The sequence below is a fragment of the Camelus bactrianus genome, chromosome 5 (assembly GCF_048773025.1).
Source record: "Camelus bactrianus isolate YW-2024 breed Bactrian camel chromosome 5, ASM4877302v1, whole genome shotgun sequence".
Taxonomy (NCBI): domain Eukaryota; kingdom Metazoa; phylum Chordata; class Mammalia; order Artiodactyla; family Camelidae; genus Camelus; species Camelus bactrianus.
In genome coordinates this window covers 23,217,311-23,239,099 of record NC_133543.1, presented here as the reverse complement: position 1 = coordinate 23,239,099, position 21,789 = coordinate 23,217,311, and the positions used below count along the sequence as shown (strand labels likewise).

At 41.5% G+C, this 21,789-nt stretch overlaps 1 protein-coding gene across 8 annotated transcripts in view; it reads left to right on the top strand.

Annotated features, from left to right (window-relative positions):
• Nucleotides 1-21,789, top strand: part of NCKAP5 (NCK associated protein 5) — a 918,990-nt gene that overhangs the window by 246,314 nt on the left and 650,887 nt on the right. The window lies entirely within an intron of this gene.

The window sequence follows — 21,789 nt, the reverse complement described above, 5'->3', positions numbered from 1 at the left end:
ATTTGGTTCACTGGTACCTATTTAAAGACAAGGACTGGATTTGGTTCACTGGTACCTAATACAGTATCTGACTTCCTAAAGTCAGGCCAGAATATTTGTTGAAAGAGTGAGTGAAGATTGCATGTCTACATCCTCACGCTTACCAAGCTGTGTGATTGCCTGTGTGAATCACCCATTATATAGAAAGCATCTCTGGAAAGATGGCAGGGCTCTTTCTAACGTGTCTTTGTGTGCTGAGTGCCCAGTACAAGGCCAGGTCACAAATGGGTGCCCAGTGAAAGAATAAGCAAATGGAGACCAAGATCCCTAATAAGAATCTCTTACATCATCTTTCATCTTGTTTCTTGGTAGTCAGAATTCAGAGGCAAGGAGAAGCTGTGATACTTGGTTGACGTCTTGGTTTCTTTCTACCACTAATGACCTTTAAACAAAGCATAGCAATTTTCCTTCCCAATATTTATAGCACCAAGCTTCCTAGTTTTCCTTTGTTTGGCTTCATAGATAGCAAGATGACTTAGACAAGATCCCCATGGTAGGGGAAAGGCGAGTGAAAATGTTACCGATTAGTCTCTATTTGTTTTGGAGGCTGGGTTACACAGAATTCAAGTGTTAGAACTAATATTTTTATAAATATCAAAACCTGCTGGCCTTACATCTGTCTGTAATGCTTCACTAACTCAGTGTGAAAGATGAATATAATTGATGTGTGGTTATAAACAGCAGCAGTCCCCCAGATATTCCAGATCCATTTTATAGAGTTGAAACATGCTTGGGTTTAGTTTGTAATTAAAACTGCAAGAATTTTTTATTAACTGTGGCTTGTAGTGCAGTGGTTCTCTGAATATTTCTAGGGCTTCTGATGATGACTGCTAGGCAGGTGCAGATGAGCATGAAACAATGTGCATCTATAAGCACTTGTTTGATAACTGAAAGCTTTCATGTGCTCAACTCAGGTTCAAACAGGTTGGAATGAAGAGGCGGAACCAACAAGTTCTCAAAATGCTGCTGGCTGTAGGATTTTAACAAGGTCTAACTGAGTTTATTACTCAATGGCTCAGTGGTTTCTACTCAAATCTCTAACAAAGTAAGCATCATGTATAATCGCTCCTTTGGAAAGGTCTGTTCCACTCATTCACATCTTTGGCATAACATCCAAAAGTCTAGTTTCCAAAAAGAGCTGGTTTATTTGAATGCGGGATTGTCAGGCCAATCAATAGCTCTTAATTCAGCAGACCAGCCTCATTACTTGTCTGATTGTATAACTTGGTTTCTATACTGAGATGATTCTAGTCCATTTTCTGCTGAGAGCTGTTTCTGAAAAACAATCAAATTATGGAAAGCTACAAGGTCAGTTTTAGGCTCTGTAGCCTTCTCAGAGTGTCGTTTTACATCAGTCTTAAGACAATAGAATACACGGTCCCTCTAAATTCTTGGAAAGCTGTAGTGAGCTAAATTTTCCCAATGTTGAGTTAAATTTTCTTATTTGTATATTGAGTGTAATGGACCTTTGGGGTACATGTTAAGAGTTTGGGAGAAAAAAAAGCTATTTATGGACTTTGATAGATGAACATAAAATAAATTTATTAGATTTTAAGCTTTTTAAAGGGAGGCAGTGTTCATTCATTCCATGCGTAGCTACTGAGTACTTGAGATGTACCAGCTGTTGTGCTAGATTTTGAAAATGTAAAGAAAAACATAAAAAACCAATAACAGTACAGTCATAGTTACTGTCTTTAGGGAGTTGACCATCTAATGGGGAAGACAGAAACAAAGACCCCTAATTACACTCTTATTTTTTACTGGTATAATAGTTGAGATAGGCATTTATCATAATGACAAATCAGTTAATCACAGAGTGTTTGTATGGTGGGAGTTTCAGTTTTGCAGACAGAAGTACCTGAGCAAAGCCATGGGGGTGGGAGTGAGGAAGACCCCAGCTGGCAAAGGGAAGCTGCAAGCCATGTTATGTTGTAACCGAAATTGTGGTTGTGTCATTCATACTAGTTGAGGCTGGAGAGTTAGGTCGTGTCCGACCTTGGAGGGCATTGCATGCCTGGTTAAGGACCTTAAATTTTACTTTTGAGCAAAGGAAGACCAGTGGCATGAGTCACATTTCCCTTTAGATGATTTACCCTGGTGATTCTGCTGAAGATGGAACTAGTTAGCAAAATAAAGTCAGAGAAACCCATCAACATCCTTAGAGAGAAATGATGAGGCCTGACTCAGGGCACTGGGCACGGGCTGTGTGGATGGACACAGTGTTTTGGAGACGACAACAAATTTAGAGGATGAAGTGCTAGGGGAGAGGGATGGGAAGTAAGACTCTCAAGTTTGAAACTTGGGTGACCAGATGGATGATGGGGCCACCAACTAAGAGGATGCACAAGAACTGGGTTCAGTGGACAGTCGAAACATATTATGGTGCATTGAATTTGCTTGTCCATGGATCAGCCAAAGCAAAAGTCCACTATGTAGTTAGATATAGTAGTCCGTATATCAAGGTGGGTATCTGGACTGAATATTTAGACTTGGGGGCTCCCAGGAAGTAGATGGTAATTGGCACTATGATAGAGGCAGAGAGCTTTCTGAGGGAGAGGGGAGAGACTGCAAGTGAGAACCTGGAGGCTGAGAATATTCAGAATGTCAACCTAAAAGAAGGATACGTCTGTACCTCTAGATGTGCTGAAGGACCAAACACAGGTGTATATAAAATTTTCAATAATGACTAAATTATCCATAAATAAATTCTGAATGAGTGAATGAAAGTGAAAAGGTACAATTAGGTAAAGAAGTTTTAAGGTGGTGGTTCTCACCCTTGATTGTACAATGCAGTTCCTGAAGAGCCTACAAACAGTTCTCAGTGACCAAGCCCCACTCCTCAAAGATCTGACTGACTTGTCCTGGAGTGGGGCCGAGACACAGGTGCCAGCTCGTGTGTGTCTATTTTCAAGTCTACAAGTGATTGCACTGCGAAGCCAGGGTGCAGAACCACTGCTCTAGAGGAAACAAGAAGCAGCTGGGGAGGGTAAGGAGGTGGGGAGGTCCTGGCTGGGGGAATGGAAAAGGAGCCAAGAAAACATCAAGCAGTGTAGTTTTAGGGAACAGGGAAAATTAAGCTTAGAAAGAACATATTTCATAAAAAACCAGGAGAAGCTCTTTTCCTAAGAAAGAATTAACTGCAGGGAGCTGGGTTAAAAGGCAGAACTGGAGTGGAAATAGGTCACGTTCCTCCAGGCATCAGATGTGTGTATGTGGTTCTGCGTCCTCCCTGGTAGGCGTGTAATAAGTACATTAATCCGGAAAGTCAAGGAGTTAGTCATCACTGACTGGTACCCAGAACATTCCCAGGGGCTAAAATAGTCTCCACTTTTAAAACAGATGCCGCTGGAAACTGTCTTCTCTCTCCTGGAGTCTGAAGGGTTCCAGGCATGGACTTGTCCTGTGAGGTATAGGTATGTGGACCCAGGTATTGACAACAGTGGGTCTGGTTGCCAAGAATTGCCCAGAGGCCACAGTCTAATTTCTTTCCATACTTCTACGGATAGACAAGTGTCACCATATGAATGTCACCACCCATTCTTTATTCTGGGTATAAGTTGGGGTAAAGTAGAAGGCAGCTTCGGTGCCGAGAATTTGATCGAGATGCTTCAAGTATTCTCGACATAAGGGAACAGTCAAGATGTTACTTTGGTGGCCTGGAAGCCATACTGTTGTCACAAAGCCTTCTAGAAGGTTCATTTCGATTTCAGGATTCTACTGTTGAACAAGCCATTAGATATTCACTTTGATAAAAAAAACAAAGTAATTTTGTATGAAAATAATCTAGTTTGTTGCTCAACACAAGTTCTCTGGAAAACAAAAACACAGAGAGAGAGAACAAATAAGGGCGAGGGGGTGGAGTAAGGGAGTGGGGAAGAGAGAACCTGTACCCACGTGAATTTATGAGCAAGCACAGGACCGAACGTTTTCATTGTTTTAACTCTGGAAAACACTTTGATCCAGTTGGCTGTGGCATGGGTGGCTCATTCAGGACAGTTAATGATCATATTTGGATGTTTAGAAACTGCTTCAAGCACTATGATAAGGAGCAGGAGATCCTGGTGTACCCTGTTGTCCATCCATGCTGAGTCTAGTCAACCCGAGAGCAGCAGGAACTGCCCGCTGGTGGCCTCTGTTGCTGACAGTGCTCAGGCTAGTCATTATCCCATACCGGCGACTGACGTGCGTGCCTAGGTACTTGGAACCTCTGCCTCGAATTATGAGGCTGACACTGGGTGGGAGAGTAAGTCTGAGATGACAAGACATAATACATCATGGCGGTCATGTCTGAACCCAGAGGAATGGCTTGGCTTGGATCTTAGGATATACACAGCTCTCAAGAACAGACCACTTTGCAGAAATATGCTGGTGAGTTTTATGGGCGACTGACAGAGCTTAAGGAGCTACTTTCCCTTAGAAGTCCTAGAATGCATCCTTCTTATATGTCCCCCGAAGATGCAAATAATTATTATACTAGTTGCTTCATAAACAGTGGGATAAACTTAAACACCAAGCATTTATTTTCCCTTCCTCCCTCCCTTCCTCTGTTTTTTCCTGTTTACTGGCTACTATGTGTTGGCTTTGCAGTAGGCACTGAGAATAAAGTGGTGAGCTACAAAGGACCCAGACCCCAGACCTGTTCTCACAGAGTTTGCAGACTAGTGAGAACAGGGTGATGGATGAGGAGACAGACATTTATCAAATAATGTCCTAATGAATGTATAATTATAAACTCATACAAGTCCTCCTAAGGAAACAAATACCCAGGAGAGTATATTACAGAGCAGTGACCTACACTGGTGAATCTGAAAAGCCTTCTTGGAGGAAGTGAGTTTGAAGCTGAGATGTGATGGATGGAAAAGGAACCAGAAAGAGGAGGTAGCATGTGTAAGGGCCCTGTGGTAAATGGAATCGTGAAGAGCCAGGGAACTGAGAGAGGAGCAGCGTGCTGACATGCAGAGAGGCAGGAGATGTGGGTGGGGCCAGATCTTGTAGGCACTTGAGGGTCATGTTAAAGCTTATGAGAAGGTATTGAATGGTTTTAAGTGGAGGTGAGTGACATAGGATTTTGATTTGGAAAAAAGTTACTCTGGCTACTGTGTGGTGGGCACATTGGGGAGTGGGACAAAATAAATGTGAGAAGATTGGTTGGTAAGTTATTGCAGAAGTCTAGGCAAGAGAGGACAGTATGTAAGACCACCATAGTCATGGGGGAGATAGAGAGATGTGGATAATTTCCAAGATATCCAGGGATGAAATGCATGGCAAAGTTGATTGGACTTGAGGTTGAAGAAAGGGAGGAGTCAGGGATGCCCCCTAGTCTTCAGTCCTGCATAACTAGAAGAGGAAGACTAGCTTCATGTTGCTTTGGCATGGGTGTACAGTGCAAACCCTGAGTTAATGTTGAATGTCTTCAGTTTGAGCATCTCTGGGAGACCTAAGAACAGATGTTCAGCAAGTACAGCCTCAAAGCTGACCTGTGAAACATCCCCCCCGATATCCCCATATACCAGGCTCCTAGAAGTAGTTGTGCATTGCCACCTAGAGGAACCTTGCATTCTGAAGCTTATCTTCACTCCTGATGGCTGACTACAGCCTTGTACCAAAAAGAATGATCTGCCATTATGCTAGTTTGGTTTATCTCTGGAACTAGGGGTTGATGTTATTCTCTGTCTTTCTTCAAATGCATATATGTACCCAGTCTATCCTACCAGTGGCTGCTGTGGTTTTAGGAGCCATTGGTACAGTGGGAGAAATCCTGGTTAGATAGAATTGATTCCCAGATGGGCTCCATCATAACTAGCTGTGTGACTTGGTCATTGTGATTTCTCTAGATCAATATTTCCTCCTATGTGAGAGAAGCAGTTGAACTAGATAGTCTGTAAGAGTCCTTCTGGCTCTAACATCTCATTGATCCTAATTTCTAATCTCAGTCTCCACAAGTCAAACAGCTTGGGGAGGATAAATATGTTTCTAGATAGAGGGGGAAATCTTTGGCCATTTCCTAATCTCTCATGTTTGGTTTGCTCACCCAGTGGAGCCTTAAAGTACCTGTCATTCATTTATCATCGCTTAATCATGTTACTTATCATTTCTAGCAACTTTTAAATAGGGATGGACAAGCATTTGTTCTTAAATGCTAACTTTTATTCATGGGCCATGGTTACCTGTGGTTCTCTGTTGAGGGTTCTGCTGCAGCATCTTGGCTGGGAGAACAATGTACCATAATTGATTGGTGACGTCTGTCGTTGGTATGGGATGGGAAGTGGTTGCATCTTAAATGTGATGCCTTGTCATCCCAGTTCTGAGAACTGGATCCTGTATTTGCCCTGCCAATGCATGAGCACTTTCTGGTGGCTAAAAGAAGGAATCACAGGATTATACTTTCCCAAACTTACTCAGAAGCTGCAAATTTCTGCTATCTCTTCTTGTTTTACTGTGTTAAGTTCCAGTGTCGTTTCCAACAATTTGGTGGGGTAATAGGGAGGGGATGACCATATGTCTGGTTCACTTTGTTTACTGGTTAACACTCTTTCACACTTCCTGCAGAAAATATAAAACGTCTACTTTTCTGTTTGCAAAAGGAAAATTCAATGAAATGAAATCTATCTTTCTTTATATGTGAAGAATCATGCAGAATCTCAGAGTTAGCCTTCCAAATTAGTCCTTCTCAACTAATGGACATACGTATCAGCTGGGGATCTTGTTAAAATCCAGATTCATGGATTCTGATCCTAGAGATTCTGATTCAGTGGGTCTAGATGGAGCTTTTGACTCTGAGAAAGTGCTTGTCTGGGACCACACACAGAACCGAAAATGTCTAAACAGCAGTAATAACTATACACAGACGAAGATGGAGGTGCATGACTTGAAGAGCTGAATGGTTGATAGTTGGGCCAGACCCCAAACTAGTTACTTTTGACAAATAATACTGCTTCCTAAATTCTTGAAACTAATTTATTTTTATATGATTTGCTTCTTTTTCCTAAGAGTAAAACAAAGGGGAAAGAATGCTAGTTGATTGAGGTCTTTGATTAATTGTATTCCGGTCAAAGTTGCATTGAGCTCCTAGAACTCTCAATACGTGCCTCATGGTGTGGTTACTTAACTGTACCTTCTTGTAAAAATTGTTTCATTCAACTACAAAAATGGTACTTTTTCACTGTAAGAAATTCAGGCAATGCAGAAATACATAAAAGAGAAAGGGAGGACATCCTTTCCCAAACTCTACCCTTTGGATTTAAGAACATCATTACACAGTTTCATGAGTTTGGTGTGAACTTTTAGACTTTTTCCCATGCTGAGTCAATCTTGTCTGTGTATTCACATAAATAATTCAGAACGAAAAACAAATAAATACCTTTTTTTTCTTTCTAAAAGGAATTAGACTTTTAGATTTTCTCTCTCCTTTTCTCTCTTGTACTTCTGCACTTGGCTTTTTCTGACATTTAAAATATAATATTTTAAACATCTTTCCAAATAAGTGCATATGCTTATTTGCTTGCTGGTGTATTCATTGTGTTAGGCTGGTTCCCTTCATCTAATTATAAATCCTACTTTTGATTCTTTTCCATTTCCAAAATACCTTACACAGAGATGGGTGTGAGATTCCTGGTAAATACATTTTACTGCAGTTTGAAGTGTCCTGACTTCACAGTGTATCACCTTCTCAGATCTGGGCTGTCACATTAATAATGCTTATTCATTGATTCCATAAGTATTTGCTGAGCACCCTACTATGTGCTAAGTATTGAGTATCTACCTGTGACAGACACTGTGGACACAAAAGTGAGTAAGTGCAGAGGCAGTGGTCCCTGCCTACACTGAGCCAGGGGTGTATTGCTGCGGTTTTATTCTGGAACGTTGAGACTTGGTATTTTGTGGGATTTTGAAGAGAAAAAAAAAATCCTGGTATCTTTCCTCCCTTCATTTGACATGAAAGAATGAAACCATCACTGGTGCCAGAATTTCTTCCCCAGCTTTGGCTGGAGCCCAGTTTGGTGAAATACATCTGGAGGTCAGATGCAGGGTGGGGTGGTCCAAAAACTAATTCTCTCTCCGTGAATGCTTCAGAGGACACGCAAGGGCAAGACTAAGAAGATATTATTTTGTACCGAGAGAGATACGCACGTTGGGATTCACAGGAAAAGCGGTGAGCTTTATTAATTTATTTCTTAGGGCAATGGAGTGTGAAATAGTGTTTTTTTTGACCAATGCAAAGGTGGAATATGAATTCATGCTGTGAATTCAACTAATGTTATACATAAACCCTATTTTGCATGAGGCACCATTGGCATCTTAGGTAAATAGAGTTCTATCATTGTACAAAGACCGCTGTTACTGATGAAGCAGCTCTTAATAGCACAATTATGTTATCTGGATATTGAGAGCACCAGGATTTATTCTTCTGTGGCAGAAGTTACTTTATTATTAGGATTTCTTGTAAAGCTCGTTGATTGAAATAATTAGAAACAAATTGCTCACATCCGCATTGGTGGGATAAGCTCCTTAACACATCACCACTTCACAATCATTCCAGATAGGACTTCTGGAAATATACCCTTACAAACTTATCAGGAAGTATGAAGACTGTATAGGTTTTAAATTTAATACTTGATAATCTTCTGACAACAGTTGAGCAGCACCTAATGAGCTTAGCCTCTCTGCAGTTAAGATGTTCTGAATCGGGGTGAGGCGGAATAGGGGGAGGTTTTTGTTGGTTTCAGTTAATTTCCGAGATGGCACATGCTGCTTTCCCTCTGATGCCCTTTCTGGGCTGTGGACTGCTCCCTATGCCCTGACGAGGAGGCCTGGGAAGGAAGGTCGGACAGGTTAATTATACCGGCAGCTCACCTGCTGCTCAGACGTGCCACACCCCACGCCTGTGATTGCAGGCTTGCCAGGGAAGTCAGCTCTTTCTATCTGACTTCAGGCAATTAGATGCAAAAAAAAAAAAAAAATGGCATCCCCAAGAAGCTAGGAAGTTGAATTCAGATTCTCCAAACTGGTTATTCTGTGAAAATTTGAGACTTACATAAGAACCCAGATTGTTTTATGTCTGTAGTTTACCTAACAAGAAAAAGAAACCTCGTTGAGAGGATCATTTTAACGTCAGCACTGGATATTTTTTCAGTCCACTGACATGCCTTATCTTATCTCTTTGGTTAAGTTCAGAGTTTTCCAAACTTTCGTCGTTTTGGTATAACCTTCATGATTTTCCTTATCCTAGTGAGACCTGTGCTGTCGCTGACTTTAGTTATAATTTTTCTTCATGTCAGCTCTTTTTTTAACTTAGCATACCATAAGCAAGACTATTCATGAAACCAGGTTGGTTTTATTGTGAAACAATTATACAAGATTAGTTTTATTTTTTATTTTTTTAATATATACTGAAATAAATATATAGCTATGACGGTATAAGTATATTTTTCCGTGAGCTGCCTACAATTACTCTACAAAACCCTAGCGATGTACATAACACATCTTGGGAAACCCTGCTTTTGTCCAAGCTTGTTCTCCCTGTACTTGCTGGTATTTAGAGTGGTTGTGAATGCACCACCAGGCGCCTGTTTGTCTTGCTAGCTGCCCAGGTCAGAGTTTTCACTTAATTTCTGCCATCAAGGCCAGTCCGGGGCTTACACATGGGCTGGCGCCATCCTGAGTCCAGCCCAGCCCTCCCCTGCTTCTTCTCGGTACCCTGCCTTCTGGCTTCCTGTAGATCACTGTCCTCACATGTCATGAACTCTGTACAACACTCAGACCACTGCCTGTACTCCCAGCCTCACACTGCTCGGTGCATGGTAGGTGGTCTGTAGATGCTTTCCAGGAAACTAAGGGGGGCGGTGGGTGTCTAGCCAGGCAGAAATCAAAAGTGCTACTTAAACCCATTTTCTGTCTTCCCCTGGCTCTACCTTGAGGCTCTTTATGAAATGCTTTGGTTGAGTATTTTTCCCTTCCTTTTCCTCCCAGTTTTCAATCCTGGTGAGGGATAGTATGGGGAGTAATGTCTTTTTTCTTACTTGCTTAGTGAATTTTCAATAGCATAGTCGCTGGCAAAATTCTTTGCTGCAGCCTGCACCAAGAATTACATGACGTTGTTATAGCATTTTTGCTACACTTTCTGAAGCTTGTATGCTTTTCAGAATCCATAGATACACTTAATAATTTGAAACTCTGATGAATCCCAAAGAATTTATATTCAGCTCTGGAAATTATAGTAATGCTGGGTTTTGTGACAGGCTTTCTCTTTGGGTTATGTATTATTTTGGCAGTGTTAAGTCAAAATAAGGAATAATAGGATGATACGAGTTTCTAGTAGCTTATGGTAGTGAATGAGAAAGCCCAGCGTATGGGAACAAATTGCAATGTCTCCAAAAAACAGGATGAGGCGCTCACCTGTAGGATTTTTGGTTTATTTGTTAGATTTCTCTGATACCTTTTATTCAGGGAACTCCTGAACATTATGTCTGATATCTAGGGCTTTTCTGCCCATGCTGCTAGATGAACACAGTGCCCAGAATTGATTTCTGGCCTCTCTACAGAGCTGTGAGTTGTATGTACTTGCCCACGCCCCCCCCCCACCCCGAATCCAAGTTCCTTATAGGAATGGGGTGTGTCAGCAGCAATGCTGGCTTTATTTCACACAGGAATCCCCAGTGGTATCTAGTGCTGCTGCAGACCCACTCTTATCATTAGGCCTTTCTCCCTTTTATATTTGTTGTCTCCATGTGATCAAGCAGGGAGATACAGGAGACGAGATTGGTGGGGGGTGGGGGGGTATAGCTCAATGGGAGAGTGAGTGCTTGGCATGCATCAAGGTCCTGGGTTCAATCCCCAGTGCCTCCATTAAGGAGAAAACAATTTTTTTAATTAAGTTTTTTTTAAAAAAAAAGAGATGAGATAGGAAAGTTATATAATCCCTAAATGCTCTGGGCTTGATTCTGTAGACAGTAGGAAGCCACTGGCAGGTTTTAAGCAGGAGAGTGGCGATCAGATCTGCGTTTTAGAAAGATCACTGCAGCTGCAATTTGGAGGGTAGGTGAGAGAGGAATGAAGCAGGCAGCTTGGTGAGGAGGTCTCTGCAAGGGTCTCGGTGAGGCTTGATAAAGATAGAAGTTTAGCAACAGTGGTCGTGAGGATGGAGACAAGGGCATCTATTTCGAGTGTATTTAGAAGGTAGACGCAAGAGAACTTGGTGGCATAAGACTCCGGCTAGTGGGGAAGAAGGGGGCCTTGAGGATGACTCCCTGGTTCCTGTGAGTGGGGGAATAGTGATGCCACATCTCCTGGGGTTTTCGTCAGGTATAAACATACTGAGGTTCAGGTGTCAGTCACCATTTATTAGAATTTTTCCCCAATTTCTACACTATTGCCTTTATACATTATTTACTTTTATGAGTTTGAGGAGACTGAATTTGAGGCAGCAGCTGCCATGTAGGAGAGATCATTCATCATTTCTGATACCTACCTCATTCTGAATTCATGTGTTCATTCATTCATTCATTCATTCGAGGCGTGTTGGGTATTTATTGATACTGTGTGCCAGACTTGTGCAGAAAGCAGAACCCTGACACCTCCTGCTCATTTCTCTTGTACCTGTGCCTGACTACACGGCCCAGTCCTTCTTGGGGGGAATCACCGTGCTTCCCTGCACGCCTAGCCAGGCTTTTGATCCTGGAGAGCCAGCTGCCCTGACTTGCACTTAATGGCCACATTCCGAAGCATTTTCTTTCCTGCCTGTGCTGATCTTTCAGACCTTAGACCTGTTTCCCTTTTTAGACTTCCTGTGTTCATTTACGTGCCTGCTCTTAAAATGTTGGCTTTCAGACTATGATCCATTTCTTTTTCAGATATTTTCATTTCATCTGGCTCATTTCTCAGTGCTGGCCTCCCCTGGGCTCCTTCTGTCTTCTTAAAACATTCCCCACACCCTAGAAGAATACCAATATGATCTCATTTTGGAACAGGAGAAATTATGGTGGGTAAACTCTAAAATGCCAAAGAGAATGTAAGATTATGGGAGCAGTGTGTTTCTGAATGAGCATCTACACTTGAAATGGGAGTGGAAGTTGGAACAGGGGATTTTTCCACTTACAAGGGGTTCCTCTGAGGGATTTGTCCCGTTGCCAGGTGAGCACTACTCTCCACTGCCTGCAAAGCTGTGGCAATACAACCATCACCACCCCCACCTCCATTCCTCCAACTGTAGGAAGGGCATTGGGATAGAAAGTGACTGAATTTATGAATTTGGTGTTGCCCCACCTAGGGAGTTTGAAATCTAGCTGTTGGAGTGCCTTTTGACCTGGGGGGTGATGTCTATCCTTAATGGAATTTCAGGAGCCGTCTGAGTATCTCTGAGCAGGGGAAAGACAGTTAATTTTGCCCTAGGCAGAAAGTCTAATGAGTGTTTTCCTGAGGCTGATGACTTGTCCAGTTGTGTGGCTCTTACTGTAATGTGCTTGGGAGATGGTTCTTTCCCTAAAGACCAACAGCATAGAGAAAAGAATGCTTATTTCGTGATCAGTTTGCCATCTGTGTGACTTGATGTTAGTTGGAGATGGGATGGAGATGGGTGGTGGGAGGAGGAGAGGGGATGTGAAAGAAGAAAAGAAAAGAAAAGAAAAGAAAAGAAAAGAAAAGAAAAGAAAAGGAAAGGAAAGAAAAGAAAAGGAAAGAAAAGAAAAGAAAAGAAAAGAAAAGAAAAGAAAAGAAAAGAAAAGAAAAGAAAAGACAAGACAAGACATTCTCCACCATTGGAAGGCAACTAGCGTGTGCTCAGTTAAGAGAGATTTGAGAGTGTGAGAAGACTAATGAGGGGGCTTTATCCAGTTAGAAGGGGCCTAAGAAGGAGGCACTGGTGAAAGAATTATAGGATCAGCTCTAGATGAAGGCCCAAATCTAGAAGAGAAGTGTGTTGTTGAGAAGGAAATTTCTTCCTGAAACAGATGGGTAGCTAGATCCAAGTGGAAGAGACTTGTCCTCCCTAGTCTAAAGGGAAGAGAGAGCTGCTCTTCTGGAGGGGCTCAGAGAGTTAAAGGTAAACGTCTATTGGTTCTTCCTAGCAATAGCATGCACAGCTGGACAGAACATCCTAGGTAATTCACTAGCCTGGGCGTGGGTGATGCTAAACTCTAAGGTGGTCCTCAGTACGGTTTGCGGGAAGGATTTACTAAAGGGAGGGGGATTATTGCACAAGCGAAGGGAAAGGTCACTATTAAGGGCATGAAGTCTAGGGAGGAAAAAAATCTCCTTTTCTTGGAAAAGGGAGTGAACAGTGATGAACCCCAGGGCATCTTCTCCCTGATCTTTCACAGGACACAGCCTGAGAAGGAGCAAAACCTCCAATCTGCCTCAAAGACAGATTTGCTTAATTCCAGGCCTGGGGTCAGGATCACACGTACGCTGCTTAGTGACTTTGAGGATGGAGCAGCATAAGCATGAGAGGACTGAGGTTTCCAAAGAGAGGAAGAGGAAGTTCAGCCAACATTGATGGGGAGCCATACCGCACTGGCTGCTAACAAAGGCTGCGAATCGCCTCCCTATGGCTTGTGACTGGTGAGAGCAGCTGGAGGTTGATTGTCAGAAAGTTTTATAAGCCTCTTGCCCAAACCAGACCTTGTGAGGTGGGAGAGGCCCACCATTCAGGTGCACGTAGATTAGTCATCGCGTGTGGCATCCAGAATTCTTTGCCAGAACGATGAACCCACAGAAATACTGGGGCACCGGCCCTGCCCTCAGGGAGGCCACCTGAATCCTCAATTGCATATATGAAGCCAAGGCTCATTGAGTTGTAATTTTAAACGCCTAATTCAGCAGGTCCCAGATCAGAGCGCTTTCCTCTATAAACACATCTCTTTCATTTTGCTTCTAATGATGGCATCACATTTGCTAATCCCTGAAATCTGGACATGAAGTGTGTGGAGGAATAAACTGTGTGTGAGGTGATGGTATTACACAGAGGAAGGAGAGAGGAAGACATAATTCATTCCACTGAAATACAAGACAGTTTCTGTTAGTAAATTTGAGTTTTGTTGTCTGGAAACAAAAAGTTTTGCTTCATTAGTTTTTACTATGACATTTCACTCTTTACTTTTTTTTTTATTTTTGAGAAGCCGGATGTTAGTTATGTTTGACAAGGGGGAGCCTGTTTGATAAATAGTGTGCAACTTTCAGTTTGCTTATTGTTCTACAGAGCAGATGCAATGGTTTTCCATAGAGTCTTTGAACCTAAATGTTCTGTGCCTCCCTCTTCATGCTGGTGCTTTCCAGGGAATGTGTCTGTGATGCGTGTGTGAATATAATCATCTCTCCTTAGTCCTCCTTGCGGTTTAATCCCTTTAACGGCAAGAGTGCGTTAATGGTATTGTGAAACACGTGACTCCTAGAATAATTTTTTTTGAAACTTGAAAAAATATTTCTCTTCTGAGGAAATGAAGAGATTTACTCTGAGGTCTAGAGGCAACTGGGAGAATCTAAAAGGGTCCTCACTTTGAAGTATGTGTTCTCTCAGCCTGTCTGTGCTCATCTTTCTCAGAGAAAAATTTCATTTTTCTTAGAAAGCCAATCTGGCTCACACAAGTCATGCCCACGCAAGGCCAGTCCTGGCCCAAATAGTGACATTGGCCGGGTCAGAAGTCCACTCCCCTCCCTCCACCCTTATCCACCTTTTCTGTCCCTCAGTTGACCTTTGACACTAACCCTTCATCCTACCTCTGGTGTCCTGCATCTGTACTTTCCTTCTGTCGTTTTCATCCAAAACCCTAAGTAAGGACTGGATATATGCTTTTATACTAAGATTTATGCATAAAAGCATAACAGAGTGCTAATGATATCTAACGTTAGTATTTACCATGTGCCAGGCTTTTGACATAGATAAATATGTACACTAAGTATGTACCTTATAATATGTACATTAGGTCCATGATATCATTTCAACAATTTTATGTTCTGGGTAGTGTTTTTATCATTCCTATTTTATAGAGGAGGAAACTGAGACTTGGAAAGGTTACAAAACATAGCCCAAATCACATAAAGTCAGCAGAAGAATTAGGGCTGGTACCCAAGAGAATCTGATTTTAGAAGCTTTTCTTTTATAGATGCTTATAGTATATTATAAATAAAAGCTAAGTATTAAAGGAGTTCTGGGGAATGTAACATATTTAAAGAGAGAACATCTTACGTTAGTTGAATGAATATCTAATGTTGGAGCTTTGAGCTGAAACCAGTCATGGTAGAGACATCCTTGATGTCCATGGGGGTGTGGTGAGTTGGGGTGGGTGAGGAGGAAACTTTTGAAATCATGGCATGGCTGCTACCCACCTTGCCAGCTGGTATCATCCTTAAAACTAGGCTGGGAGAGCAAACGCAGAGAGGGCTGTCTCAGGAGCTGTCCTCATTGAGGAGTTGCCAGGGGCTTATCTCGTAGCCTGGCCTGTGTCCATGTAGACTGGCTGAGTCATCAGACCCTGACCTGAGCTCACCAGAAGGTTTCTTTGACCGCCTTCCCAGCCTATGGGGGAAGTGTTTGCATTATCAGAATCACCACCACCAGAACGTCTGGGCACCACTGAACTGCAATTGTGCTGTTTTCCCTGAGCCCAAATGAATTCTACAAAGAAGACGTTGGTATTGGAGAGAAGGCTGCAACCCAGAAGGTGCCTGTGGTAGTAACTGGTCAAAGAAGAGGAAGTTCTGAGTTACAGAGATTGCGTAGGCTTACAGCGAAATGGGAATGTTGAGGGATATTTGAAAGGAAGCATAGTAGGAAATTGGTCGATGATTTTATTCATCATATAACATGTGGTAGTCTGGGTCCCCAAATCTGTCCAGACTCACTTGGCCTGGAGCAGGTCTAGGAATTTGTACTTATTTAAAGCACCTCAGAGTGATTTTGGTCAGTGAATCTTCAGTTGGTGTTGAAGCTGGCAACAGACATCAAAGATACTTCCAAGGGTATCAGCCTTTGAACCCAAGAGAATGTTTGTTGTCACTAACAGAAATGGCAGAGCCAGTGGACATGGGGAGAAGAAACATGAGGTTTGGAACAAGCATGCAGTGATGAGATATTGAGAAAGCATCCTGTAGTCATTAGGAAACAGGGAACAGGTCATTTCTATTGTCTCTTCCTTGCTTAGAATCCCACATAGTTCGTTTTCTACTGTGGGAGAAAATTGCATTCCTTAATCTGGCATTTGAAGGTCCCCAGAGTGGGTCCATCTGCCTGGCCCATCTAATCCCCCATTATTCCTGTAATGAAACCCTCATGGCAGACACCGCAATATCCTCACTGACCCAAACCAGCCACACACTTTCCCATCTCCACCGTCTTTGCTCATAATGATTGACCCTCCGGACACTCTCTCCTTCCTGAGCTGCCTGTGTATAAATCCTACTGGTCTTTCAAGGGCCAACTCAAATCTCATCTCCTTGGCCAGCAACACACAACTTTATCTCTTCTCAATTTGCTAGCTCAATTGACCTCAGAATCTTTATTTAACCTTGAATGTATACATTCATTTCTTACTAAACTGTGTTACAAACACTGAGGATAGGGACCTTAGATTAATTCCACTCTTCATCCATTACACAATCTAGTGAAATGGTCACTTGGTAACTAATTAAGGGCAGGGTTGCAGAGAGGCATTTGTGGAAGCCCTGAAATGCAATGAATTTATGAGAAAATGTAACAGCAAATGAGCAGGATTGGGACAGCCATAGTGATAGAAGAAAGATGTCCAATCAAGAAATACTCAAAGGTCTGGAGACAGAACCAGGAGAGGGCAGCCCATCGTCAGCCCGGGAAAGGAAAGAATGTTTGAGAAGGAGAGATTGGCACTCGGTCTTTACTGATTCAGAGGTTGAAGCAGATGTGCATGAGAACATATATTATTTTTATAGTAAAATAGAGGATGTAAAAATTTTACATAGCAGACTGTATATACAAGAACTCACTCTTCCGTTCAGATTTGAAGAAATATTTATTGGGTGCTTACTGGGTGCCAGACACTGTGCATATTATCAAGCAATATTATAAACAGGGCTGTTCCTAACTTCTGGAGCGGACATCATTGCAGCCAGTCTCTGTGCACCTTGGTGCCGTTCGGAAACCATGAGTTATGTTATTTCACGTTGCGTTAAGGAGCACGCGGTGTTCGTTTTCATGGAGATCTAACTGAGCACAGATGGTGTGATTGTGCCTTCTTGCCCAGGGGTTTAACTACAAAACGGGGGCTACCTTTTCTCTCATGCTCCTGCGTGCTTTGATTATATGCTTGAGTATTGAGTTCTTTTTAAAACGAAGGCTTCAAAGAATCCTCGTGGCAAGAAGTGAGAGGCTAATTTCGAATTCATGACTGACGGTATGTTGTACAAATACTTATTAATGCAAAACCAGCAAGTTTCCTCTTGTGTAAGCCCAGAGGTCATGGCTGATGAGAGATGATCGCTTTTATTTTGAATCACAGATAGATGTTTTCAGATCTGACTTCTTATTTCCTACCTGAGACTCTACTGAGAAGCAAAAGATTTATGTTTTACCATTCTAATGACCGGGAATCGTGCCTTCCGGTGCTCTCCATTTGGTTAGGAGGCGTATTATGAGACTTGGCAAATTCACTTGAATGAATCTCATTTGTTACTTTCAGGTCAATAAGCATCTTATGCATTCCAGCACCTGCAACACTTTCTTTGTCATATCCCATAACTTCTAAACAGGGCTCTCCCTGGAGAAGAGTTAACCCCAAGAACTATCATCCTTTAAGTCTTACATAGGACGTAGTTGGGTGAAAAAAAAATGTAAAGGATGAATCCATTTTGATGATCCGGCATTTTCTGACAAACGCCAAAAATACATTAGGCAAACTTTTAAAATGGACTTCATTAACTTCTTGAAATTGCGTACACATTAATAGGATTTTTATTATGAATTCTTCTAATTTGTTTATAGTAGGCTCTGTAAAGGGGGGAGTGTCTTATTATTTTTTTGAGTCTAGCTATGCATTGATGAGACTCATTAAGCATAATGGAACCGGGCAATTTATCACCCAGATTAAGAGCCCTTTGCATGTCACCTCCATTTCCCCTTTATATTTAGAGGCACCTCCTTGGTATCAATCAAGGGCTCAGTGTAATTTCCCAGATTTCTCAGTAACAGAATCTGCATCGCAAGGCATGTCCTTCCTTTCCTGCACTGCCCTTCCTCCTGCCCGCATCACATGAATACTCAATTCTTTTCAGTTAAGCGAAGTTGTAAAAAGTACACAGAGTTAAGTTGTTTGGGTAAATGTAATCTTGCCTTTTCTATCATTTCTTTCCCAAGCCTTTTCTGGTCATATTTCTTCACTTGAGCCTTGTTCTTCGGGAAACTATCAGAAATCAGTGCCCTTTACAAATGCTAAATGTCTCTTTCTTGTTATGAATGGAACATTAGCCACCTAAGGTCTCCTGTCTTCCCTCCTCGTGACTAATAGGATTGTAATTTCATCAAGGTCTCTGATGACATCAAACCCCCTACCAGTGAAATGTTAAGTGGATTTGGATGTCACCTGATCCCTGAGATGAAATTCAAAGCTCTGTCTATTTAAAGGTTCAGAGGCAGTGGGATCTCAGCTAAACTGGCCACTCTGACCCAATCGAGGTGTCCCTGATGGGGTGGACTGGATGAAGATAATAAAACCATTTGTTAAGAAACACTCCAAACAAAATATAGAATCCCTAAGCAGACGCAGGGAAGACATGATGACTTGTATTTTAGCCAATCCTTAACAGTTATAATCTCCTCTTTCTCTTTTACAAATAAATCGAAAGAAAACATTCAAATGCTCTTTAAGCCACATATGATCCTGTTCTAATATGCAAAGAGAGCACATTGATCAAGTGGTCATATTTTAAGGTCTTTTTCCTTAATTTTTTTTAATTGTTGTTTTCCTTTGGTATTGACTTACTTGTCTTCCACATTTTCATCCTGGCCCCGCATTTGTGAGAGCTGCAGGAAATGAAAGGAGCATGGTTTAATGTTCAGAACAGAGTAAAACTGTCCTGCAAATTGGAAATTTGAACCTGGCCTCTTGGTCTTGGTGCACAAAGCTACAAAGCTAAATAGTTAGTGTAATTTTAATGAACAGGAGCACTTACTGTTTCCTTTGTTCTGCTTTCCTGGCTAAGATAGTGAACCTCATCTTAACCATCTGATTCTGTCAAGGGATGACTGTTTTCAGAGACATTCATTCAAAACCTTGCGATCTTTGTGACTCAGCCGTTTACTGCCCCCACCCCCCCACCCCAATTCTGATTCCTTGTCAATTTACGTGGCCCGTCATCTCTTCCATAGCCCTGTAGCTGGCCTCTTGGATTCCAGTCCCCCCGGGCCAGCCCTTCCTACACTGCTGGAAGACACATGTCAGTTAAATCATTTTTGCCACATGGTTTTCTTGATGAGAGTTGTTCCTGGCTTCTGTTTCTTTCCACATCAAATCTAAACCACTCTCCTTGGCTTTCAAAGTCTTCTGTGATCTGTCTCCACTCCACCTGTCCAGTTCTGTCCCCTTTACTCCCTAGCACATGCAGGCTTATTTCTACCACCAATCATGGGTCATGCTGCCTGGATATGTCTTTGTGGAAATGTCCTTCCTAATCTAAGCCTTTACAAAGCATATCCATCTTTTACCCAGGAAGTCTTGTCTGGCACTTATGTCTTAGCTTCTACTCCTCTGTATTCAGAGGGATTTGTGATATGTACGGTATGTTATTCTCTTTTATTTGAGATTTACATATACTTGTAAACCACCCCAACACACACACACACACACACACACACACACACACACACACACATTTCTTAAAGCATTTGCAGCAGTTACTTAAATAGATAGCATCTTGGACTATTGACCATTGCTTCCTACTTATATTTCTTATTTCCTCCACTCAGTCATTAGCTCTCAAGATAGGGACCATACCTCAGGCTTCATTTTGAAATGTGGCATGGAAAAATGGCGAGAAACGCAGGGCTGGGAGCCAAAGGACTTGACTTAAAATATAATTTTGCTACAAATCAACAATGTGACTTTGGTGAATCATTTGAACCCTGGGAGATTAAACTTTTTATAAACTGTTAATAATTGCATTTTTCACCAAGGTTTAAGAACTTTTTTTCCCCCACAAAAATAATACTTTCTCACTCTAAAAGTTCAAATAATATAGAAATGTTTAATAAAGAAGAAATTACAAATCAGCTGAATTTGCACTACCCTGAGGATAGACACTATATTAACATTTTGGTATTTATCATTTCACGTATTTTTTTAAATTGAAGTACAGTCAGTTACAATTTGTCAATTTCTGGTGTACAGCACAATGTCCCAGTCATGCATATATATACATGTAATTCCTTTTCATATTCTTTCTCATTAAAGGCTATTACAAAATATTGAATATATTTTCCTGTGCTATACAGAAGAAATTTATTTTTTAATCTGTTTTCATATGTGACTAACATTTGCAAATCTCAAACTCCCAAATTTATCCCTTCCCATCTCCTTTCCCCCAGTAACCATAAGATTGTTTACTGTGTCTGCAAGTCTATTTCTGTTTTGTAGATGAGTTCCTTAGAGTCTTCTTTTCTTTCTTTTTTTTTTTAGATTCCACATATGAGTGATATATTATGGTATTTTTCTTTCTCTTTCTGGCTTACTTCACTTTGAATGATGATCTCCAGGTCCATTGCTGCAAATGGCATTATTTTATTCTTTTTCTGGCTGAGTAGTATTCCATTGTATAAATATACCACGACTTCTTTATTCAGTCATCTGTCGATGGACATTTAGGTTGCTTCCATGTCTTAGCTATTGTATATAGTGCTGCTATGAACATTGGGGTGCAGGTATCTTTTCGAATAAGAGTTCTCTCTGGATATATGCCCAAGAGTGGGATTGCTGGATCATATGTTAAGTCTATTTTTAGTTTGCTGAGGAATCTCTATACTGTTTTCCATAATGGCTGTACCAAACTACATCCCCACCAACAGTGTAGGAAGATTCCCTTTTCTCCACACCCACTTCAGCATTTATTGTTTGTGGACTTTTTAATGATGGCCATTCTGACTAGTGTGAGGTGATACCTCACTTTGAATCCATGTGTGCACATGGGTAAGAGATTTATCTGTCTACCTACTATCCATCTATCCATGTACCTACTTAATAACAGGGAAGATACTTCTTGGCAGCTTTTTTCACTTTCCAATGCAAGATAGACATACTTTTACTTCACCAAATTATTATGGCATTGTATGGATATTAAAGCATATATAATGCCTTCTTAAACACATATTTTAGAGAATGACCTAGGAGTAGATGTACTACTGAAAGGGTATATACTCTCCAATTTGCCATCTTTGATGAGATATCCCTATCTTTTGTTCAGAACCTTTCGTTTAACTCCATCTTCCGAACTGGACATCTGTTTGCTGGCTTCAGGTCAGGGTTTGGACTGAATTCTCCCCTCCTAGCATCTCATGGCCTCTGGTTTCACTTCCACACTACAGATGCCCTGTCCCTTAGCCCCAGTCCCAACATCCAGGATGTTCTAAAAGTCAGAAGTTTTCTTTTCTTTTTTTTCAAAGTTTGGCACAACTCAGTTGGCAGAAAAACCCAATGTAAATGTAAAGCAAACTATAGTTTTTACGTAATTTATTTGATGCAAACATTTATACGTTTCACTTCAAAAATATCAGTATCATTGACTGAGTTGCCACCCTGC